Here is a 16,632-nt window from a genome sequence, read left to right as displayed (position 1 = left end):
AGGGAGAACTTGCAAACTCCGCACAGGCAGTACCCAGAACTGAGTCCAGGTCGCTGGAGCTGTGAGGCTGCGGTGCTAACCACTGCACCACTCCACATGTTGACAAGTACAAAGAGGGTCTCTGATGAAGGATCAGCAAGGCTGCCTCTGGGAGAGAACTTCTTGGTTTGGTGGTCCCTTGCACTTGTCCCCATGTGAAACATCTGCTGATCAGATAGTCACAAATCGTCCTGCCATGCATGTGACTGTCTGTGAGCTGGGCCCCATCTTCATCTTCTGGCATCTTTTGAGGCACTTCATGTTCATCCTCCTCCTCTAAGGATGCCACTCACTCAGTGTCTTCCTCTGGCTCCAGCGCTACTCCCCTCTGGAGTACAAGGTTATGCAATGCGCACCAGAGGACAATGATGCAGAAACACTTGAGGGTGCATATTGCAGGGCTCCCCCAGATCTATTGAGGCATCGAAACCTCATCTTCAAAACGCCAATGGCATGCTCAATGGTAGCCCTTGTAGTCATATAGCAACTTGTTCTCTGCCTTTGTGTTGGGCTTGCATACTCCTTGTCCCCCAGGATCCAGGCAAGAAGGCATTCGGGTGGCCTGAATAACTGAGGCAACTAGGGCTGTCTAAGGATGTAGGAGTCATAGCTTCTTCCTGGAAGCCTCGCTAACACCTGTATGATCCGCTTACAGTGGTCGCAGATGAATTGAAAATTGATGGTCGAACCAGTTCCTGTTCACAAAGGTGTCTGGCTGCTCTGAGGGAGCTTGATGGCCACTTGAGTACAGTCAATGACCCCTTACACCTGGGAAATCCAGCTATGTGCCCAAAGCTGACTGCCCTCTCAGCCTGACTGGCCTGATCGGTTGTGAACGATATATTGGCCAGCCTCACAGTACATGGCATCCATGACCTACTTTATGCAGTGATGGGCCACTGACTGCGAGATGCTACATAGATCTCCAGACGATCCCTGGAATGAACCTCAGGCCAAAATGTTGAGTGCCAATGTCAGCTTCATGGCCATAGGCATTTGGTGTCTGCCACTTCCCTTTGGCATCAGCTCCTGCTTCGGCATACCTCCACCACCACTTCCTTGGACAGATGCAGTCTTTGTACACATTGGTGCTCGGACATGTCCATGAAGCTGAGCCTCTGACGGTACACCCTTTTTGTTGGGTAGCCCTCTTGCCCCCATGCACCCTCCTTGTCCATGTCCAATGACTTCCTCAAGCCACTGAAGCACCCCTGGCCACTGTACAGCCGCTCCAAATGACTGCATCCCATCTCTGTGCCACTTTCCTCCTTATTGGATGAGTCTAAATCTGAAAGCGTTAAGCCCATAGCCAGATGAAGCCTCCACTGCGATGAATCTCTCAAGAACCTTGTCCTGCCTCCAGTGGCTGCTGTGGACCTGGGAGACACCTTTCCACTATCAACACTTCACTTTGGTCCCATCCTCTGCAGTGCCTCCAAATTTGAGAGTGTCACTTCAAGACACAGTCTACAGAAAGCTTCGCAGTATGGCTGCCAGTTTCCTCCACAATTTAGCTGCTACTGAGATCTGACCTTGTTTGAGTAAGCGAGGCTCTGAGCCTCCATGCATTCCGTGCGTCATTGCTAAAACCAGAAAAAGTCAGGAAAATACCTGACATATAGTTGTTTAACAGCATTAATTACCTTCCCGCCGCCAATCCATCCCGCTTCCCCTATCTGATAGAATTGGTCGATGGTGGAATGACATCAAAGAGCCTGCCGAACACATCCCCATGTCATTTTACCCGTTCCCTGCCCCCATTCCCACCTCCATGGGGGCAGTAAAATTCTGCCCCATCTGTCTGTTCAGGTAGTCCTAGATTCCATGGCAATATCTGAAGACTAGCAGAGAGCTCACTCAGTGCCTTGGCCAGCATTTCTCCCTGAACAAACACCACCCAAAAACAAAATGAACTGGTCAGTCATCTCATTTCCTGTTAGTTGGATCTTTGTGCGCAAATTGTCTCCACTATTGCCTACTGAATAATTGTGATTACACTTGCACAGTAATTCATTAGTTGGAAATGCTTGAGGTGACAAGGGACTACATAAATGCAAGTTTTTCTTTTACTTCACTGAAAGAATGATGGAAGTTAAATGTTCTGTCTGTTTTTCACACCAACTTCTTTACGTGGTTAAGTGGCCTGTAACACATTGAATCATAGAATCGTAGAATGGTTACAGCACAGAAGGAGGTCATTTGGCCCAAGGTGTCTATGCCAGCTCTATAATGTACAGAATGTAAAACTCATTTGAAATATCTTGACCTTCATTTCTGTAAATAAGCAGAGTGATAGCATATCCACATGGACCCTTGTTTATTTAGATCTTTTCAAACAGCATATTCAACAAGCTATCTATATTTACCTCTGGATGAACTGCACATTTCCAATGAAATATTTCAATTCCCTCTTTCTCAGTTTGCTACCTGTCTCTTCTTTCACCCTGTCTGTCTCCATCAAAAGTATTAATTTCAAGTTGTTGATTAGATATATTGATTCAGCTGGTTAATACAGAAAGTCCAGAAAAACACTTTCTTCAGAGTAGTTTTGATCAAAGCCAAGAGATACACAGTTGGAAGAAGAATATTATGTCTGAGAAGTCTGGGTTTTGAGACATCAGAGATCATTGGCTCGAAAGAGTTTTTTTTGGCTCCTTGATCTCTTTGCTTCAGGCTACAGGATTTAACTTGTGGCTTCTCTAATACTACATTTTAATATTCCTGAATAACTTTTGGCTGCTTGTTAGAAAATTCAACCAAGTAATATTTTAATATTCTGCTTGCCCATCAGTTGCACCCCTGTAAATTATTCTGTTGTTAATGGCCACTATTGTTAGTTGTATCTTTATCTTTGTGCTGTTGTATTAATGTAAATTCACTAAACCTGCAAGACCATGCCTAAGGGTTTCAACAATGATAGTCTCACTATATCTGGGAGGAGGAGGAATAAGCAATGGGGGAAAACACTATCACTATGCCCCAGAGCCACCATTAGCAATTCAAAGAGGAGATTACAGCTGAAAGAAGATCAAACCTGATGGATGATGTGTGATTTACAGAATTCTCCACAAGACCACTTTTCAAAAGAAATGAATCCTGCTTGGTTTTATCTGCAAAGTGGAAATTGGCTGTACAGCTGGATCGATTGGCCATTTCCCTCACCATCACAGAGAAAAGCAAGAATATCAAAACAATTTAGAATCATATTTCCTCACTTATTGGAATCCAATTGTTGGTTCTGAACTGGATGTTTTAGTGGTGGGTTCTGAATAAATCTGATATATTTGAATCTCATTAAGAAAAAAGAAAGAACTTGCCTTTATAGAGAGTTTTCCACAACCTCAGAACGTCCCAAAGTGCTTTGCAAGTAATGAAGTGTAATCAGGAGAAATGTGGCAGTCAATTTGTACACAGAAAGACTTCAAGTCCCCTGCTCTTATTCAAAATAGTACCATGGGATCTTTTACATCCATTGGTTTAACATCTCTTCTGAAAGATAGTGCAGCACTCCCTCAGTACTCGCATGTCAGCCTAGTTAATAAATCTCTGCTCTTGCTTTTTGTTTCAAACAAGAGATAAGTGAATCCCTAATGTAAGGAAATAAATTAATACATTTATGTTTGCTGCCATTATTTGTTAAAGCAGCAAGAGGTGGAATCTGCACCATGCAGCATGTAAATTACATGTGTATGTGGTAAGATTCTTCTCGTTACATTATTCCTACATACCCTTCAAAAAATAAGATCATCGCATAAGTAAATCCCTGTTCAACATGGCAGCCATTGCATCTTGAAAAAAAGAGGTTTGGAAAAGTAACGTAACAGAGATGCGAACGTACAAAATGACAGGCAGGATGGCTAGAGCATCATGACTAGATATGTCCTTCATCCCTGCACAACTGTCCACCCTCCACAGCCATGTAATCATCTGGGAGAGGCAAAAATTCAGAGAGAAACCTAAGGGAAACAAACCACTTACCTTCTATACAATGCAACCTTCAAAACTGTGATTGTTAGGTTTTTGTTAGGTAGGGGTAATAAAGTTTACAGAACCAAAGCAAGTAAATGTAATTAAGATATAGATTGGCCATGATCTAACTGAATGGTGGATCAGGCTTGGAGAGCTGAATTACCTACTCCTATTCCTATGTTTCTATCTTTGTCCATGCAGGAATGCCCAGGTGTGCAGAGAGTCAGCATATAGAGATTAAAGAATGAAAAAGAAAAATGAAAGTTTTTGCCACAAAAATATAATGTAATGAAGTGAACAGATGTCTAAGTGTTAATAGTTGATTTCTGTTGCATTGCCCAAAGCAAGTCAGCAGTAATGAACGGTTGCCCACCCTGTCCCAGATTTCACATGTACACAGCGAATGAAGGTATAGGTCAATATGATTCCCATGGACCAATCAAAGTGATGCAGTAGAAATCAGATGAGCCAAGGCCAGTGACAATTGTTGATGTAGCTCCCAGAGAACAATGCCACTGCCAACAGAGGAAATTTCTAATTACTCATATGGCACAAAATGTGACAGGATCCATTGGGCCAATCAATTCACCAGAAACAGATACACACTCAGCCTGTTTAATAATATAGATAAATTGTGTCATATCTGTTTCTGACAAGTATACAAATGCATTTGTTTTGTAGTACACCATTAAGGACCGGCATAGAAGACATTTACTGTGGTGCCCAGAAGATGAAAAATCACTTCATTAACTGAAAGGATGATGCATGCATTCCAGAGTCACCAGGCAACTATATGGAATATTGGTAAGACTTCTTGGAGATTTCTCAAAAAAGCAAACCTTATAAGATTGACCAGGAATTCAGAAATTCTTGTTAAAGAAGTTGTTAACTTTATTATCCAAAATCAATTTGCCTCTCTTAGAAACATAGAAACAGAAAGATTTATGGCACAGAAGGAGGCCATTCAGCCCATCGGGTGGAATCTTCCCGGCCCCACGGAGGCAGATTTGAAGGGTCGACTGGGAGCGAAATAAGAGATGAGGACATTGGGTGGGTGCTCCAACGCATTCCCATCTACAGGCGATCTTGCCAGAGGCGGGGTCAACGTGACACTGGCTACCCAACTAATGGTAGCTGGTAACCAATTAGTCTAATTAAGTGCCCAATAGGTGGAACGATGAGGACTCTGCTGGGAACTCCTCAGCATCGGAGCAGATTCCCGCTGAGTGTGGAGTCCGGCAGTTCCATGGAAGCAGCCTCCAGGCAGCAGGCTGGGGGTCTTTTGGAGCTGGAGGCTCCATGTCCCAATGATGGACCATTGGGTTGAAAGGCTGAACCCCTGGCTGACACCAGTTCTCTGAAGGGGTTTCCCCTCCACTCCAATGTCCCTACTGGCCTTAGGCCTTTTTACTTTCAGCATTTCATTTACGCTTCCAATGGTGCTTCCATTTTGAAGCTTAACTGCCTCAGCAGGGCCCACTTCTCCCAGTGGAGCTGCCAGCTGTATACAGCTGCGTGACCTCTGATTGGGCCTACAGCCTCAGAAACATGCCCACCATCCTTAATTGGACAGCAGACGCAGAGGCGCGCAGAGGCGACCAATTAGGAGGCTGCCTGTCGGAAGATAGTGCTGTAGTGCACACTGCAGACTAATGCAGAGTCAAGACCCGTAAATAGTTCCAATGCCTGAAAATAATTTATCAGCAGAAGATTCCACCCATTTCTTCTCTTACAGCCTCTTTGCCTTCAGAAAGCCTGTTAAATTTATCTGGACTCAGAAGTCAATAGCTTATTGTATTGTTCCAAAAATGCAGAGTCCAGAAGACTGGTTTCACAAAGCCACTTGGGCCTTTCCATTGTTCCCAGGTGCCAACAGCAACCTGGTACATTTACATCTCCCAAATTACTAACTCCTTGTATTATGACCCAAAAGTCTGGGAGGGTGAACCCCATTGTTCTTTAGGTGTTATCCCTGCAGTCTCTGTTTTCAGAAGAAAGCCTTTGATCTGTGCTCTCTGTCATCTTGGTAAACTTTCACAGAGTGGAGGTGAGGTCATCTGACCTTCCAGACTCCATCTTGAGCTTTTAAAAATCACAATTTTTAAAACATAATCATGTTACAAGGTCCAGCACTCATAACATTTGGCAGCATCCTTGTGAACCTCTTCCATATTCTCTCTAGTATAATGACATCCTTCCTGTAATTTGGTGACCAGAATTATACATAGTACAGTAGCCATGGCCTAGCTAGTGTTTTGTACAGTTGCAGCATAACCTCCCTGCTCTTATACTCTAGGCCTCAGCTAATAAAGGAAAATGGCAAAGAAACTAAACAAATACTTTGTGTCCGTCTTCACGAAGGAAGATACAAAAAAACTCCTGGGAATACTAAAGAACCAAGGGACTAGCAGAAATGAGAACAGAAAGAAATTAGTATTAGTAAAAAAAAAAGTAGTACTGGAGAAATTAATGGGATTGAAAATTGATAAATCCCCTGGACCTGATGACCTACATCCCAGAGTGTTGAAAGAGATGACTATAGAGATAGTAGATGTATTGGTGATCATCTTCCAAAATACTATAGATTTTGAAACAGTTTCTGCAGATTGGAAGGGAGCAAATGTAACCCCACTATTTAAGAAAGGAGGGAGAGAGAAAACAGAGAACTGCAGACCTGTTAGCCTGACATCTGTAGTAAGGAAAATGCTAGAATCTATTGTAAAGGATGTGATAACTGGACACTTAGAAAAAAATGGTAGGATTGGGCACAGTCAACATCGATTTATGAAAGGGAAATCATGTTTGACAAACCTGTTAAGAGTTTTTTGAGGATGTAACTAGCAGAATATATAAGTGGAAACCAGTGGATGATGTTAAGACCAGGTGAGAAAGAGGTCTAGGGTTTCCTTTCAGCCTTCACCAGGGTTTAATTTTTAAAACATCGTGTTTTTAGCTCCCCCTTGGTGAATTCTTCTGCACCGCTTTCCAATTATAAGGCAAAGAAACCAGCACAAACAGGTTTTCTTTGGTTTCAAGAAGAAAAGTTGAAATTTATTAAACTTAAACTCTAATTCGGTTGATGCCTACAGATATACAACGCGCCCAGGCTAGCATGCATAGGTGATACACACATGCAAATAGAGACAGAAAAGAGCAGAAGAAAAAAAAAGTGGAAAAGTTTGAGGCAATATCTGAAGAGTTTTTGTTACATTCTTCAATCTCACTGTAGAGTCCTTGATTGTAGGTAGATCTTGCTTTTCGTTGGGGTCCAGTTTTCTTCTTAAGCCTTGTTCGCTGTAGGAGACTTTTCTCTCTCGGGGTTCATGTGTCTTCAATGGATTCAGAGGCTTGTGAGAAAGAGATGGGAGCAGACAGGAGAGATCTTCTCCGTCCAGGAGCAAACAGACACTCTCTGAGTTCAAACTGTTTGTACAATTCAGAAAAATACAGGTTTCAAAGCTGGTTTAGTCATATGTCTAACTGGTCTGACCACGTCTTGGATTGTATCACCTTCGTAGTCTCTGGAATGCTCCTCTAACACACAATACCTGGTGATCAAGGTCCATTGTGGGTTGAATGTGTCAGGAAATGGTCCTTTGTCCTTCCAATCACCATCTGTTAATATGCAAATATTTTTTCCAGCCATATCTGATCTGTTTAACAAGTCCTTTCTTCACTCCAGTAATAGTTTAAAATCAAGGTTCATGACAAAAATAATGTGCCTCATTCTTGGCAAGTGGGGGCCTAGCATGACAATGTCATGTATTTGGATTTTCAGAAGGCTTTCGATGAGGTCTTACACAGGAGGTTAGGAAGCAAAATTAGAACACATGGGATTGGGGGCAATATACTGGCATGGATTGAGAATTGGTTGACTGACAGAAAACAGAGAGTAGGAATAAACAGTCATTATCAGGTTGGCAGGCTGTGACTAGTCAGGTACCACAAGGATCAGTACTTGGGCCCCATCTATTCACAATCTATATCAATGATTTGGAGGTGCCGCCCAAATGTAATATTTCCAATAAAATTTGATGACACAAAACTAGGTGAGAATGTGAGTTGTGAGGAGGATGCAAAGAGGCTTCAGGGAGATTTGGACAGGCTAAGGGAGTGGGCAAGAACATGACTGATGGAATATAATGTGGAAAAATGTGAAGTTATCCACTTTGGTAGGTAAAACAGAAATGGTGGGAGATTGGGAAGTGTTGCTATCCAAAGGGACCTGTGTCTTTGTTCATAAGTCGCTGAAAGCTAACATGCAGGGCCAGCAAGCGATCAGGAAGGGGAATCATATGTTGGCCTTTATTGCAAGAGAATTTGAGTGCAGGAGTAAAGAAGTCTTGCTGCAATCGTATCGAGCCTTGGTGAGACCGCACCTGGAGTATTGTGTACAGTTTGTGTCTCCTGACCTAAGAAAGGATATACTTGCCATATGGGGAGTCAACGTAGGTTCCCCAGACTGATTCCTGGGATGATGGGATTGTCTTATGAGGCAAGATAGAGGAGCCTGGGCCTATAATCTCTCAAGTTTAGAAGAAAGAAAGGTGATCTCATTGAAGCATACAAAATCCTTACAGGGTCCAACAAGGTTGATACAGGAAAGATATTTCCCCTGGCTGGGGCGGTGGGGGGTGGGGAGGTGGTTCTAGAATCCGGGGACATAGTCTCAGAATAAGAGATATTTGAGACTGAGACAAGGAGGAATTTCTTCAATCAGAGGGTGGTGAATCTATGGAATTCTCTACCCCAGAGGGCTGTGGAGGCTTAGTCACTAAGTATGTTCAAAACAGAAATTGATAGATTTCTAGATATTAAAGATATCAAAGGATATGGGGTTGGTGCAGGAAAATGGCATTGAGGTAGAAGTTCAACCATGATCTAGTTGAATGGCAGAGCAGGCTCGGGTGGCCGAATAGCCTACGCCTGCTCCTATTTCCTATGTTCCTATCCACATTCAAGGATGCTAAACACCTTAATTTCCCCCCTTACTATGTTCAAGCCATCCAATATTTCACACCCCTCCTCCTTAACTACAATGTCCCCTTCTCCCCTCTGTTTTGTGAAAACAGGCGCAAAGTATTCATTAAGAACCCCGCCCACCTCTTGCACCTCCAAACACAAGTTACTTTAGTTATCCTATTGCTTCTTATGTATTTATAAAACATCTTTGGGTTTTCCTTGATTTTACTTGCCAATATCTTTTCATGCCATCTCTTTGCTTTCCTAATTTCCTTTTTAATTTGGCCCCTGCATTTTCTATACTCTAGGCTTTCTGTGGTATTGAGGCCCTGGCATATGACATAAGCTGTTTTTGCCTTATCCTATGCAGTCAGCTCTTTGACATCAGGGGGCGGGGGGGGGGGGGGGGGGGTGGAGGGGTCTAGATTTGGGAGTCCCACCATTTTCTTTGTGGGAACATATTTTTAGGTCATTCTCAGGGCTACGTCCTAATGTTCCATACCTTCAAGAATCGCTATCTTCATCTTGAGATCTAGGCAACCTCTTAATTAATGTCTGGACTAACCAAACAGAAAGGCCTGTCTGTTAATTGCTTGTAGCTACTGGACTTATATGATTGTACTTAAGTCTCCCAAAAGGATAAATATCACTCATTATATGTTTACAGTATTAAGCAAATTTTAGACCTGGGTGTTGTTAGCATACATAGAGGCTGACCCCATATCTGTGGATGATGTTGCCAAGGGGAAGCACGTAAATCAAGAAGAGGAGCCAAGGATAGATCTTGGAGGATTTCAGAGGAAATGACCTAGGGCTGGGAAGAGAAGCCATTTCAAGAGATGCTTTGTCTATCGTTGGAGATGTAACTGTGGAACCATGTGAAAGCAGTCCCACTGAAACGGACAATGGAGGAGAAGCATTTGTCCAGGATGGTATGGTCAACCATATTTCAAAGGTTGCAGAAAGGTTGAGGAGGATGGTCACAGTCACAGAAGGTGTCACATGGGCTGTTTTCATTCTATGGTGGGTCAGAAACCTGATTTGGACAGATTCAAACATTGAGTGGTGGGACAGGTGGGCACGGATTTCAGTGGCTTTTCTAAGGGCTAAATTTTTATAGCTCACCGGCATTCTCGGGCAGGCACCATTTTTAAAGGGCTTCAAGCTCTCACCGGTAATTTTAATTTTAACTTTTAAAGTGACATAGATGTAACATTTACTTTCCCCCTCGAACTTCATAACCTCTGCCCTTCAGCCCCTTCACACCATCCCCTCAGCCAATGGTAACAGCTTTCCCTACTCTCCCCACCCTAAATATTTCACTCCTCACTCCTCCCCCCTCCCCACTAGTGTTACGTCTCAAATCTCTGAACGGAGGTCCGATGGCGTGGGACTTCCACCAACCAGCCGGAATATCGGCGTGGGATGGCCGTTGTGAGAAGGTAAGTTAATATTCATTCATTAACATTTATTTAAATATGTAAATTATGTTTCCATCTGTCGCCGAGCAGCAGTTGAGACTGCCACAAGGCCTCGCCGGCGCCAGTAAAATGGGGCAGGGCCTTCCCGGCGTTGAGGCCCATGGCGGGCCTCTCCCGGAAGTATTTTACGGGTCCTCCCGCCACGTTGGGGGACTGGTAAAACTCAGCCCTGAGCCTGTGGAGAAAAAAGGATCATAATGGAGTAACAGTTTCCATGGTCAGAGGGGTTATGGTGGTTTTTTTCAGTGTTTATGATGTTAGCAATTTTGGAAAGGAGTGGAAAAGTACCTGAGGAGAGAGAGCTATTGGCTGAAGGGAGTAAAAGATTGGTCTTGTGAGAATAAGAAATACTGAAATGTTGTTTCTACAGCTTGTGGAAAGTTACCAAGAAGTCATTTGTGCACAACATAATGAAATCACTGAAAAAGTGAACTGATAAGGGTCTGTAAGTGGAGACCTTAAGACAGTACATCACTGACAAAGTGAACTGATAAGGGTCTGTAAGTGGAGACCTTAAGACAGTACATCACTGAAAAAGAGAATTGATAAGGGTATGTAAGTACAGACCTTGGGACAGTACATCACTTAAAAATTGTGCTTAGGCAGATAAAAGAGAAACAGCAAGAGTTAGAACAAAGGATGTAGTGAATAAGAAACTGCCCCACTAAGATAAAGGCTGACAGCTGCAAGTTAAAACACATAATGGAGAGCCAAATAAGGTAAAACAAAAACAAGAGTTAGGGGCTAGAAAGTTAGAGTAGGGGGAGAAGTAAACAGAGGAGGAGACTGTAGCAACCATAGGATAGGTTAGTGTCATAATACGTTATAACCAATAATGTAAAATAAAGGCGTGGACAAATGGATTTGTATTGTATAAACATGAACTGAATATGTTGATCGGTGTTCCTGCTTGTAGGACACCCGATCTTGCAAGACCGTTAAATAAACTTACTTCTTCAGAGTTTGACTTGGTGTAAATTATTATCAAGTGGGCTACGTTTCTCACAGTCTCATGGACAAGATGGACTCACAAAGGGCATGAGTGAAGATAGAAAAGACATGGAATCAAGGCTGGGGATGAGTGAAGCCTGGAAGAAACAAAAACAGAGGGAAAATAGGAAATAGGAGCAGGTATAGGCCATTCGGCCTGTTGAACTTGCTCTGCCATTCAAACAGATCATGGCTGATCATCTACCACTTCACCATTTTTCCCCACTAATCTCATGTCCCTTGATGTCATTAGTATCCAGAAATCTATCGATTCCTGTCTTGAACATGCTCAATGATTGAGCTTCCACAGCCCTCTGAAGTAGAGAAGGTTTGTCTTGTTCAGCAAATAGCGCTAAAGCAGAGATAACTGAATCAATGGCCTCAATTTTAATGATAAAGAAGTCAATAAGCTCCTCTAACTTGTTGGAAGTGAGGGTGGAAGGAGCAGGGAAGAGGGCCTTAAGGAGACAGGTGGTAGTAAAGAAAAGATGATAGTTATCTTTGTTCTCCAGGATGATGTTGCAGTAATGGCTGACTTTGACAAAGAAGAATGGGACTCAATAGAACTTAATAAGGGCCAGACAGGCCTGGCGAAGGATGGCTAAACCAACCATGTGTCAGATAGGCTCAAGTCTGTGTAGTTTGCGCTTGAGAGAGCAAATATGGAAATTATACTGGGGGAACAACCAGAGGGGCAGAGAGTAAAGGTTCTACTGGGGGACAAGGGCGACAAAGATGAAGGTGAGGAGTGATTAAGCATAGAACAAAATCATTGCCTCAAATCATTATTAGATTCTGTGCATCTCTGCCATATTTATTGAAAACAAATTCCACAACAACAACTACTTAGGCCTTTAACATAGTAAAACATCCCAAAGCACTTCACAGGAGCAATCTAAATGAAATTCTTAACCTTGGTGAAAATGAAAAATAGATGAAATGTGCAAGAAAATACATGTCATGAAGCTTTGCTATTCCAATCGTTCAACACTATTTGCAATATCTAAAAGCACCATACATTGTCGTGGCAGAAATCCCATTTGAAATTGCATCAGTTAAGCACTCAGTTGTGCAGGAGATCATAGAATTATAGAAATTTACAGCCCAGGAGGAGATCATTCAGCCCGTTGGCAAAATTATGAAATTGCAACAGATTTAATTAACAAACCAGAGTAGCTACACTTTTATCAATGTTGGGGAGGGACTGTTACAAAGTGTATTCCACCCTAAATCTCTCTGAAGAGCATAAAAAACAGACAGCAGAAATTGTGAAAGGCTTGAAGGCATGCTTTGAATCCCAAGTGAACATAACCATTGAACAGCATGTGTTCAGTATTAGGGCCCAAGGTGAAAAAGAGTCCATTGATCAATATGTGACTGCATTAACACAGCTCGCAGAATCCTGTGTATTTGGGCAACTAAAAGGTGATCTAATTGAAGACAGGATTGTATTAGGCGTAAGAGATCCTGCAGTGAGAGCACATCTACTGAGAGAGGAGAAACTGACTCTCAGGAAAGCGATCGCGTGTGCAGAAGCGCTGAGGTTGTAAATCAGCAGCTAGAGTATATTCATGGCAGAACAGACCAGACCTTGCATTACGCTGATAGACATTCCAGGCCAAAAGGGCAGACAGATAACAGACAAAGGACAGGATGCAAATACTGCAGAGGACATCACGCACAGGAAAAGAAGGCATGTCCAGCGTGGGGAGAGCAGTGTTCTTACTGTAAGAAGCCGAATCATTCTGCATGCAAGTGTTCGGCTAGAAGGAAACACAACAAGCAGGTGCAGATGGCCACTGGAGAGATATCAGCCGAAGATTCTGACGAATCACAATACACCATACAACAGATTTGTTCAGTCAGGTCGATGGGTGATAAATGGTTTGTTGGAATGATGACTACAAAAGAGAACATCAAGTCAACATAAAGTGCCAGATAGACACCGGTGCGTCATGCAACATCATGACCTGTGCAAAGTGGCTCAACATGACAATCTAAAAATGAAGCCCTCGAAAGTAAGATTGAGGCTATATGATGGCACCAGACTAGTGCCAAGAGGACAAGGTACTCTGAGAGCCCAACGTAATGGCAAGAACGAAGATCTGGAGCTCCAAAAGCCACTCATCTCAGCCGAAGCAAGTCTAAAGCTTGGACTGGTAACCCTCAACGTGCAAAAAGAGATTTGCAATGTGTCGCAGCACACTAAACCATTGACCGCAGAACAGATCCTAGAGGAGTACCACGATGTATTTACAGGTTTAGGATGTCTTCCTGGAGAAGATCATCTCGAAGTAGATGAGAGGGTAAGACCAATTCAGGTCTGCCGAGGAAAGTTCCAGCTACCCTCAAGGCCAGCCTGAAAGACCAGATAGAAGAGCTGGAAAAGAAAGGAGTGATCAAGAAAGTGACAACCCCTACAGAATGGATGTGCAACATAGTAGCAGTGAAACAACCTGGAAAGCTGAGAGTATGCTTCGACCCAAAGGATCTAAATTAAGCTCTGAAGAGATCACACCATCGAAGAAAGTTTGCCACAACTTGCAAAGGCAAAAATCTTCACTACTCTAGATATGAAGGATCGTGACTGTCAAGTGAAGCTGCTTGAAAGCAGCAGCTTTCTAACCACATTCTGGACGCTGTTCGGGAGATACAGATGGTTGCGCATGCCGTTTGGCATTTCCATGGCTCCAGAGGAGTATCAACGCAGACAGCATGAGATAGTTAGTGATCTTCCCGGAGTGGAAGCTATAGTGGATGATCTGCTAGTTTATGGATGTGGAGACTCAGTGGAAGAAGCCATTGCTGATCACGATCAAGAAAAAATTGCAATTAAAGATGCCTGAAGTGAAGTGCGTAGGTCATGTACTGACAGCAAAAGGTTTTCGCCCAGAGCCCGAAAAGGTGAGAGCAGTAACAGCAATGCGATGACCAACAGATGTAAAAGCAGTGCAACGATTTGTTGGATTCGTCAACGATTTAGCAAAATTCTCGCCCAATTTGTCATCGGAGTGTGAACCATTATGCCAACTCACTGCCAAGGACGTGCAGTGGTATTGGGGCACAGAACAAGAAGCAGGGTTCAGTAAAATCAAGCAACTAGTGACGGCAACACCAGTGCTGAAATACTATGACGTAAAAGATGAAGTCACCCTGCAGTGTGACACCAGCGAGACAGGACATGGAGCAACCCTAATGCAGCAAGAACAACTGGTTACATTTGCATCGAGGGCATTAATGCAAACAGAATGACGCTACACTCAGATCGAGAAAGAGTGTCTGGCCATTGTCTTTGCTTGTGAACATTTTCATCAATACCTTCTTGAAAGAGACAAAGTGACAGTCGAGTCTGACCACAAGCCACTCCAAAGCATTTTCCTCAAGCCGCTACTATCTGCTCCAAAGTGTCTGCAAAGGATGTTACTCCTGTGACAGAGATATCATCTGGATGTGCCATACAAGCAAGGGAAACAGATGTACATTGCTGACATGCTGTCAAGAGCTGCACTCCCCTATGAAGAAAGTAGAGGATGCTACGACAGAGTGTGAAATCTTCTCAACATTCTCTGGAAGTCATCAACCCAGCAGAGACATTGAATCTGACAGACACATGCCTTGCCCAAAACAAGCAAACTACCTAACAAGATCTAACTCTACAAGTGTTGCAAGAAGTAATTATGAAAGGATGGCCTGACAGCATCAGGGACACTCAGAGACACTAGAGAGGGTGCAGAAAGGATTCACAAGGATGTTGCCTGGTTTGGAGGGCTTGAGTTATAAAGAGAGATTGGATAGGCTGGGTCTGTTTTCCCTGGAGCGAAGGAGGCTGAGAGGGGACATGATAGAGGTATATAAAATTATGAGAGGCATATATGGGGTAGATAGCCAGAGTCTGTTTCCCATGGTAGGGGTGACAAAAACTAGAGGGCATAGATTTAAGGTGAGAGGGAGGAGGTTTAAAGGGGATCAAAGGGGTAAATTTTTCACACAAAGAATGGTGGATATCTGGAATGAGCTGCCTGAGGAGGTGGTGGAGGCAGGAACAGTAGCAACATTTAAGAGGCATCTGGACAGGTACTTGAATGAGCAAGGCATAAAGGGATATGGAATTAATGCAGGCAGGTAGGATTAGTATAGATAGGCATTATGGTTGGCATGGACGCGGTGGGCCGAAGGGCCTGTTTCTATGCTGTACGACTCTATGACACTCCTGTGGTCACAAGAACATATTGGGCTTACATTGGCAGCCCAAGATGGCATCTTGTACAAAGGAAATAGAGTCATCATCCTTAAAGAGTTGAGAGGAGAAATGCTAACGCGCATCCATGCAAGCCACCAAAGAATTGAGTTGAGTCTGAGGAAGGCAAGAGAAGTGCTCTACTGGCCAAACATGAGCAATGAAATCAAGGACCACATCAGCCAGTGCAGAGCGTGTAACGAGTACCAAGCTAAGCAAGCTAAAGAGCTGCTAATGACACATGACATCCCAGACATCCAAACATGGATGAAGCTGGGAGTAGAACTCTTCACTCTCTCAGGAACTGATTACCTTGTTACCATAGACTACTATTGTGACTTTTGGGAAGTAGACCAGCTGACTTCAACAACTACCGGTGAGATTGTAGAATGCCAGAAAGCACACTTCGGTCATTACAGCATTCCAGACATTGTAATGAGTGACAATGGCCCACAATTCACAAGCGAAGAATTCAGCCGTTTCATAAAGGATTGGGAAATTCAACACCATACATCATCTTCATGCTATCCCTAGTCCCATGGAAAGGTTGAGGTGGCAGTGAAAATCACCAAAGGAATCATAAATAAATCGAGCAAATCCGGCACAGATATATACAAGGCAATCCTTGAGTGGAGAAACACACCTACTGAAGGCATGGAAAGCAGTCCAGTACAAAGAGTAATATCACGCCACACCCAAATAACTCTTCCAATAGCAAAAAAGCTATTGAAGCCAGAAGTAGTAACAGGCGTGAATGACCAAAATCAAGGTGAGATGGCAGAAAGCCAAATTTCACCTCGACAAAACTGCCAAACCATTGCCAGAATTGTGCACTGGAGAGCTAGTCAGGGTACAAACCTTCAATGCTCTCAACAAGAGTCAGCACAAGTGGCAACTTGGGACCTGCGTAGAGCAGTTGTCACCTCAATTGTATGCAGTGGAATTGAACGACCT

The sequence above is a fragment of the Heterodontus francisci genome, chromosome 13 (assembly GCF_036365525.1).
Source record: "Heterodontus francisci isolate sHetFra1 chromosome 13, sHetFra1.hap1, whole genome shotgun sequence".
In the NCBI taxonomy this organism is placed as follows: Eukaryota; Metazoa; Chordata; class Chondrichthyes; order Heterodontiformes; family Heterodontidae; genus Heterodontus; species Heterodontus francisci.
Note: the sequence above shows the minus strand (reverse complement) of the source record.